The sequence below is a fragment of the Gopherus evgoodei genome, chromosome 2 (assembly GCF_007399415.2).
Source record: "Gopherus evgoodei ecotype Sinaloan lineage chromosome 2, rGopEvg1_v1.p, whole genome shotgun sequence".
Lineage (NCBI taxonomy): Eukaryota > Metazoa > Chordata > Testudines > Testudinidae > Gopherus > Gopherus evgoodei.
The window spans coordinates 201,630,849-201,640,071 of record NC_044323.1 but is presented as its reverse complement, the minus strand read 5'-3'; the positions used below and the strand labels follow the sequence as shown (position 1 = coordinate 201,640,071).

Below are 9,223 nucleotides of genomic sequence, written 5' to 3'. Positions count from 1 at the left end.
AATTTTATGGCCCCACAGCTGCCAGAGGCCAGTCGCAGGTGTTTCATTGCAGTGCAGATATACCCTCTAGGAGCCATATGCATATGTGTAGACTCCATTGAACACAAAGGGACTAACTTACACCGGTTCACCATGATTCAAAAAAACAACAACATCCCCAAAACATTGTCCCTTTCAGTTATGTTCCTATCTAATTCCCAAACTCTTTGAAAAAGAACAATTATTTAAAAAAAATAATCCTTTTAATGCTCACACCCTCCTAACCCAAGTTTTTCTTCTTCTTAATTCAAACAGTGTAACACATATGATGTAAGATAGGATCTCAGTTTCCTTCAGTGTGGAGATGTAGCCCCAGACAGTGCTTACATTTCTAGTTTTCTTTTGAAATGTCATTCAGTATGATGTTTTCAGCTCAGGATCAGGCTCCCTAGTTCAATGTTTTAATAGAACTTTTTTTTTTTCTTCTGAGGAATGAGGGTCATTTTTATTAAAAAATAAGTGACCATAGATAGATGTACTATCGGCTCTATGAGATGCTACACCAATCAGTTCTTAGCATTTATACTTTATCTGAGGCACTTTAAAATGGTTATTGGAGTAAAAAATAGCTATTGAGATGAAATCCAGCTACATTAGCCTCTCTCTTCTGGTATCACTTCTGTCATAATCTCTGTGATATGAAATAGATTAGAGCCGGAATGATTCATGATTTATTTATTATTTTTTCTAGGAAAGATTCTTGTATTTCTTTATCATTTCCGAGAGGTGCTCATTAAGCTGTCACCTGCTAATGCTAATGGTTATAATTCCACTGCTTCTTCTCGAAGTTGGCTCCGTTCTTTAGTTTAATTTACCTTTAAAGAATTTTGATATGACTTTTTAAAACTACATATGTAGAAGGAGGGAAATTGACATCAATTATACAAAGGCATGCACGGAGGCATCTTTATAGATATCTGCCAGTGCCACCCACACTTTAAACAATTAAAATAACACTCATACTTACAATTTTATATTCATCTCAAGAATAAGTTAATGTTCAAGTAACATATGATAATTGTAAAAGTATCAACATAACATATACAAATATGTTAAAAGAATGTTATTAAGGTTGCAAAGTTGAGGACTTGAAGGTTACGAAATAACAGAGTTGCCTGTGCAATTTGTTATTTCTTCTAATACATAATACTAGTACTTGGTAAAAGCACTGTTACTAAGACTGTAAACAACTCCAGAAAGGAACTCCTCATCCCCCTGAGTAATATGTATATACTGGCTCAAACTGGGTTTTCCAGAGACTAGGAGACCAAATACGAACAGATGAGTTTAAACAGACTGGTTGGCCTTGTTGAGATTTAGCAAATGTACAGGACCTTCTTCTTAAAGAAAGACCCCAACACTTGCTGAAGGGTTGGTGTGGATATTGGCCTATGAAGTTATATCTACATTTAAAACAAAAAAACAACAACAAAAAACCCACCCATAACAGCCAGTCTCAGAGCTTGGGTCTGTAGACTCAGGCTCATGCTATGGCACTAAAAATAGCAGTGTAGTTCTTCCTGCATGGGCTGATGCTTGGGCCATGAGAATCAAACCTGTTGCTGGGTTTCAGAGCCCAAGCAGAAATGTCTATACTGCTATTTTTAGCACCACAAAGTGAGCCCTGGAGTCCCAGTCTGTAGGCCTAGGCTCTGAGACTCACTGCTACATTTTTTGTGAGATTTTTCAGTGTAGACCTACCTGCAGATTCCCCATGTGGAAGATGAGTGATTTCAGGTAGGTTGATTAGTACATGTGTGGGAACTTTTGTTATTTTTATGTATTTTTTCTGCCATTTTTTTAATCCTAAGAACAAATGTACTCCCTTGAGAAAGAGCTGTGTGCTGACTTGTTACACTGGCACATTCTGTTCATAGATACCACAGGGTATGACAAGGGGCTGTGGAGCCTTAAAACCCTGGGTCAGAAGGGAGAGAGATGTAGGTCTCCACCCAAGAGAGATGGTGACTAGGGGCAGGTCCAGACTAGAGCTTTAAATCGATTTAAACAGCTTTAAATCTATTTAAAGCTGTAACCGTCCACACTACAGAGTACAGTAAATCGATTTTAAGGGTCCCTAAAATCGATTTCTGTACTCCACCTAAACGAGCGGAGTAAACCTAAAGTCGATTTTGTAAAATCGATTTTATGCTAGTGTGGACGGAAACAGAAGTTAATGGCCTCCGGGAGGTATCCCATAGTGCACCAGTGGCCGCTCTGCACAGGGAAAGGAACTCTACTGCTGGCCAGATAAACATGAAAAGCCCCGGGAACTTTGAAATTTCAGTTCCTGTTTGCCCAGCGTGGAGCTCTCAGCAGCAGAGATAACAATGCAATCTCCTGAGAATAGGAAAAGAGCTCCAGCATGGAACGCACAGGAGTTACAGGATCTGATAGCTGTGTGGTGAGAAGAGTCAGTGCTTTCAGAACTGAGGTCCAGCAGAAGAAATGAGAAAACCTTTGAAAAGATTTCTAATGCCATGAGACAGAGAGGACACAGTAGAGACTTGTTGCAGTGCAGGGTGAAAGTGAAGGAGCTCAGACAGGCGTATCAGAAGACCAAAGCAGCAAAGGGCAGGTCAGGATCTGGCCCCAAAACATGCCGCTTCTACGAGGAGCTGAACGCAATATTGGGGAACTGTGCAACGACAACCCCCCCTTGTCTGTGGATTCAGAGGTGGGGGTAGTGATCTCTGCCACTGCCGAAGATTTAGAGGACGGCGAAGATCACGATGAGGACCAAGAGGACCAAGAGGAGGACGAAATAGCAGAGAGCACAGAGTATTCAATTCCCACTAACAGCCAGGATCCTTTCCTAACCCCTACAGAAGTACCCTGCCAGCCCTCTCAAGCCAATAGCACAGAAAATGATGCTGTGGAATCGTCCTCTGGTGAGTGCACTTTTTTTTATTAAAAGCGTAGGCTGAATGAATGCAAGCCTTTTTTAGTGAGTGATTTGCCATGAGTGCTTGCATGCAGTAGCTGGAATTAGTTACTGGAACAGTCTGTTAACATGTCTGGGGATGGAGCGAAAATCCTCCAGGGACATCTCTATGAAGCACTCCTGGAGGTACCCCAAAAGCCTCTGCAGAAGGTTTCTGGGCAGGGCGGCCTTATTCCGTCCGCCATGAAACGAAACTTTACCACGCCATGCCTGCAGCACGTAATCAGGTATCATTGCATGACAAATCCTAGCAGCAAATGGGCCTGGAGACTGCTGGCATTCAGGAAGCATAATTTCTTTCTCTCTGTCTGTTATCCTCAGGAGAGTGATATCGTTCATGGTCTCCTGTTAGAAAGTAATGTACTTTTAGTAAGGGAACATAGATGACCATTCATTCCTTTCTTCTGTGCTGAGCCAGTAAATGAAAAACCTTTCCTAGAACAATGACCCAGGTGGTGGTAAAGCTATTCATTCCTACGGGGCGGTGTCCCCTAGCACTTGGCCAGCATGAATCATCCCTATTAACTGCCATGGCAGAGGGGGGATGGGGTTAGGTAGATGGCATTAAAGCTAACTCCAAAGTGCAGCACAGATGATTGTGGGAGGGAACTTGTATTTCCCTGTGCTGCACCTTTTCCATGGCTTAAGAAACCAGTGTTGTTCCTTAAAGCACTTTGCCCCACGACTGTGCATGCTACCTGATAATAGCAGGGGGTGCAGGGTACTACAAGCCACTGCACGGTTCACTACCAAATAACTTACCATTGTCTCCGGACACGGTCTGTGTGCTCCCCTGACCTGCGTCTGAGCTGAAATCTCAGTCCTCAGCCACAAGCAATAAGTATTAAAAGAATCCTAAGGCGACCTTGAGGTAAAGTTACATGCTCAAGGTACGGTGAATAGCGCAGTTCACTGAGAAAGACTGTATCCATTGTTCTGTGAAATGTGTCTCTTATGATTCTTCTATCACTCTTTCCACTCCCCCCACCCCACACAGCTGCACATTTCTCCAGCCTCCCTCTCCCTTCTCCTGTCCGACGGGGAGGTCACATAAGAAGGCTAAGAAAAAAGAGGATGCGTGAGGAGATGTTCACAGAAATTATGGCAGTAACCCATACTGAGAGAGCTCAGCAGGGGGCCTGGAAACAATTGGTCGCAAAGTACAGGGAGGCTGCCAGTCAACGCGAAGACAGGAGGGATGCTAAAGATGATTTCAGGTGGCAGGAAGATCAGCGCTGGCGGGCAGCAACGCTGGATCTTCTTCGTGATCAGACCGACATACTCCGCGATATGCTGGAAGAGCTGCGTGGTCTCAGGTTGCCTCTGCAGCCCATGTATAACCTCCCTCAGTACTCACCCTGTCCCACACCTTCCAGAACCAGGCATGTACGAACGCGTGGGGGAAGGCTATCTGCACCAGCCAACTACACCCCTGTGGACAGTCCAACCAGAAGGCTGTCATTACATTGAAAACCCCTTAATGTTATGTTTCTTCCCTCCTGTACTCCTCCCAAACCTCTCCCTTGGCACCATTTACTTACTTTACTCTCAGGACATGCTATGCAAAGGCAGTGTGAGGGTGGGTTGTTAAACAAATAAAGCATGCAGCTTTGCAAAGCTTCAGGGAAGCTAGTTTGCAGCATCAGGAGTAAACACATGGGGAGGTGGGTAATACAGGGAAAATAAACAAAGCAGTCATACCGTACCATGGTCCATGATAAATCTTGTTATGTCTTCTCTGATGCGCCTTCTTCTTACCAACCTCCCTCCCCCTTCCTGCAAACCTCCCTCACTCCCTTCCCCGGAGAACCCCGAGTTATGAAATGTCATGCACAGGATTGTAACAGCAAGCATGATGATTGATTGCTGAAAGGGTCTGATTTTTAATAAAGAACTCAATTTCTTTAACAAATACCAGTAACTTTATTTTCAATAAGCAAGCAGTTAAGGAAGGGTGCAGGGAAGCTCGTTTGCAGCAGCCAGAGTCAAGACATGGGGAGGTAGGTAATAACAGGGAAATAAACATACCAATCACACCGTTCCCTGGTCCATGAAGCCACTTCTGGGCTCCCTTTGTCTTTCCTTCCTACATCCCTCCCTAACCCTAGCCATTTACTATTCTCCTCCCAAAAAAACCCTATTACTGTAATTCTATTCGCAGGCTTCTAAATGCAAGAGGGAGGGTGCGCTGCTTACAGTGACTGTCTTTTAATAAAGAATTCAATGTTTTCCACAGACACAGACGGCTATTTTAATTACCGTAAGCAAGCAGTTGTGGAAGGGTGCAGGGAAGGCAGCTTGCAGCAGCAGGACTGAATACATGGGGAGGGTGGTAATCAATGGAAAAGAAACTCAGCATTCAAACTGTACCCTGGCCCATGAGGAACCTACTTTTCAGGGCTTCTCTGATGCGCACAGCATCCTGGTGTGATCTTCTAATTGCCCTGGTGTCTGGCTGTGCATAATCAGCAGCCAGGTGGTTTGCCTCAGCCTCCCACCCCACTATAAAGGTCTCCCCCTTACTCTCACAGAGATTGTGGAGCACACAACAAGCAGCAATGACAAAGGGGATATTGGTTTGGCTAAGATCTGAGCGAGTAAGAAGCGTTCGCCATCTTCCCTTCAATCTGCCAAATGCACATTCTACCACCATTCTGCACTTGCTCAGCATGTAATTAAACAACTCCTGAGCACTGTCAAGGCTGCCTGTGTATGGCTTCATTAGCCAGGGCATCAAGGGGTAGGCTGGGTCCCCAAGGATAACTATAGGCATTTCAACATCTCCAACTGTTATTCTCTGGTCAGGGAAGTAGGTCCCTTGCTGCAGCCGTTTAAACAGTGTGGTGCTTCTGAAGACACGTGCGTCATGAACCCTTCCTGGCCATCCCACGTGGATGTTGGTGAAACGTCCCTTGTGATCCACCAGGGCTTGCAGCACCATCGAAAAGTACCCCTTGCGGTTTATGTACTGGGTGCCCTGGTGCTCCGGTGCCAAGATAGGGATATGGGTTCCATCTATGGCCCCCCCACAGTTAGGGAATCCCATTGCAGCAAAGCCATCCACAATGGCCTGCACGTTTCCCAGAGTCACAACCTTTTGAAGCAGCAGCTTAATGATTGCTTTGGATACTTCCAGCACAGCAGCCCCCACAGTAGATTTTCCCACTCCAAATTGATTACCGACTGACCGGTAGCTGTCTGGCGTTGCAAGCTTCCAGATGGCTATTGCCACTCGCTTTTCCACTGTGAGGGCTGGTCTCATCCTGGTATTATGCCGTTTCAGGACAGGAGAAAGCGAGTCACAAAGTTCAAAGAAAGTGCTCTTACGCATGTGAAAGTTCCGCAGCCACTGCGAATCGTCCCACACCTGCAGGACTATGCGGTCCCACCAGTCCGTGCTTGTTTCCCGTGCCCAAAAGCGGCGCGGAACGGGTAGAACCTCCCCCATAACCGTCAGGAGCTCCAAAGTGCAGGGACCCGGGGTGTCGGAAAACTCGTTCTCCAAGTCCTCATCGCTGTCGTCCCCGCAGTCAAGCATTCTCTCTTGCATTTCTGACTCATGGTTCAGCATGGATAGCACGAGAATGCGTGAACTATTTACAGCATTCACGATCAAGGATAAGAGCACACCTGGATCCATGCTTGCTGCAAAATGGCGTTTTCTCACTGCAGCCAGTAAAAACCGAGCGAAGTGACTGTGTTCTGCTGACAGGAAGGGAGGGGGTGAGGCTGTACCCAGAACCACCCACGACGGGGATTTTGGCCCCATCATGCACTGAGGTAGTAACCCGTAATTCCAAAGGCCAGGGACCCGTGCAGGAACTGTGGGATAGGTACCCAGAGTGCAACGCTCAGGGAAAAGATGGACGCCAGGGAACATGGACGCTCAACATCGATGTAAGTAGCCCTAGTGTGGACGCGCAAAATCGATTTTATAAAGCCTGCTTTATAAAATCGATTTTAATAACATTGATTTTAGCCTGTAGTGTGGACGTGGGCTAGGAGTCTGAAACCTAATGTGGGTGCCGTTGAGGGACCACATGTGTGTGCGGGGGGAGTACAGAATTTAGGTACAGTTACTGCGAAACTGTGACATTCATGATGCATCTTTTCTTCTTGGAAAGTATTTTATTGGCATAAAGAAGAGAACAGTAGGTGGGGGGACTTTTGTGTTATGACCCAGGGAAGTGTCTATTCCCAAGCCTCAAACTGCTGTATATAGTACATTACATAGACCTCAAGAAATATAACTCAGTAGTGACCTAGATAATGCAGTAGTGTTGGATTTCTAATTTTTAGTAATTATTTTTAAGACAGGATTCAAATCTATTGCAAATTACAAGAGTATAAACCTACATCTCTTTTTTTAGTCATCTGTATACTTTGTCAACCCAATAGGATCCAGAACACCAAATTGATGCAATTGCCACCACCTCCTTTAAGGGGCTGTGTGTGTGTGTGTGTGTGTGTGGGAGGGGGGAGATGTGTTGCTAGCTCTGCCATACATCAGAAAGGAGGTGGATTTACAGAACAGCAGGGAACCTCAGAAGTCATCAGCCATAATCCACACAACCTGGCCGTAGCCTGAAATGATACTATACCTTTACTTTGATGTACACTAACAGTTGTGACACTGAATAGAATTGATTTTTTAAATTGCATTTCCATGAGACATAGTACACTAATATAGCCTCACTATTATTTCTTTACTTCATTCCTATTTTATCATACATGCTTTATCATTGCAAGCTTTAATTAATTTGCATAAAATTGGTTTTATATGACCTGCAAGAGGTTTTCTCACTAACTTAGTTGCACTTAAATGTCCAATTATCTAGGTCTCAGGAAAGTATAATGAATGCTACATACTAATGAAGAGAGAAAAAAAGGACATTTCTATTTTAAAATAACATGATTTATCAGAAATGTTTAAATTAAGCCAAATTTATATTTTGGCAAAATAAGATATAAGGATAGTCATCATATCAAGGCAATACTTGCTATAACTAACAGTGAAATGAATTGTACTCACTCATAGACCTCACAATAAGATGACAATGAGGCACGACAATAAACATTTCCCTACACCTGGCAAGAATAATCATTTCTTACAGATAAGTGTCTGGCTATGTTGGGGAAAGGTTACATCCCCCACTTCCCATCTGCTGCCCTTTTGTACAATTACCAGCAGTCACTTTGTAAAATGTTAAAAGCACACAAAGAGTGCTAGTATATTGCCCCAACAATTAATTTTGAGAAATGTTTTAATGATCGTGCACGTAGATAGCACCTGGCATCCCAACAGATTCCCAAGGTACTTTACAAACTTTTGCTAACTGATTGGATGCATAAGGATCACATTATCCTCAATCTGAAATAGTTACCAACAGGTTCTTTAGGCAGTAAAGAACTAGGTGATTGGCTGTATAGGACAACATACATGATGTCTGGACCTTACCCCAAGACCCCAGAGGAAAGGGCAGCTGCTGCTAAGAAATACAACATGAGGGTGGAGGACTGTGAGGACTATGAACCACATCCGGATGATGGCATGTGGTATAGTGATTATCCCAAACTTCCTGACCGATCTCATCATGAAAGAGACCCCTGGTATCAGTGGGACTACCCCGTCTGAGACAAAACTGGGGAGAGCCAATGCACTGGCACTTTGACATGTTTCTCTGGACCCGTGTTGACACATCCCCCACTGTGGTACACTGGTACACTATGTGCAATCACTTCTTCCTCTTTATTGGCTTCATGCTGTTTATGTTCTGGCTTGGAGAAATGTACTCATCCTACATGCCTGTGGGACTGGAGCAGTATCCTTACAATAACGTGTACCTGGAGCAAGGGGGCGATCCCAGAAAAGAGTCCCCAGAGAGGAAGAACTATGAAATCTGAAAGATGCACGGAAATGTAGCTCTTCTCCAGAGTGTTCACTGCAGGATGCACTAACCACTTGTTCTCTTAGACATTCACTCTTAATGAAATATATTGTGAAAACTCTTGTGGCGGATTTCTTTTCTTTGAAGAGGTAATAAAGTGGGCACTACTCATGTATCTGCAACTTTGGGTACCTAACTATCTCTATATGCCAAAGTCAGTTGCACTTAGGCACCTAATGTTGCTTTTTAAAAATAGTACTCAGTTACTTTTGGAAAATGTAGCCTAGATTTTATTTCAAATTTAAATACAGTGACAAAATCAAAATAGAGTCTTTAAATGATTTCCAAATGC

General features: G+C 44.0%; 1 pseudogene; it reads left to right on the top strand.

Moving 5' to 3' along the window:
• The first annotated feature begins 8,423 nt into the window (after nucleotides 1-8,423).
• On the top strand, nucleotides 8,424-8,947 carry LOC115645164 (annotated as a pseudogene).
• The last annotated feature ends 276 nt before the right edge of the window (nucleotides 8,948-9,223 follow it).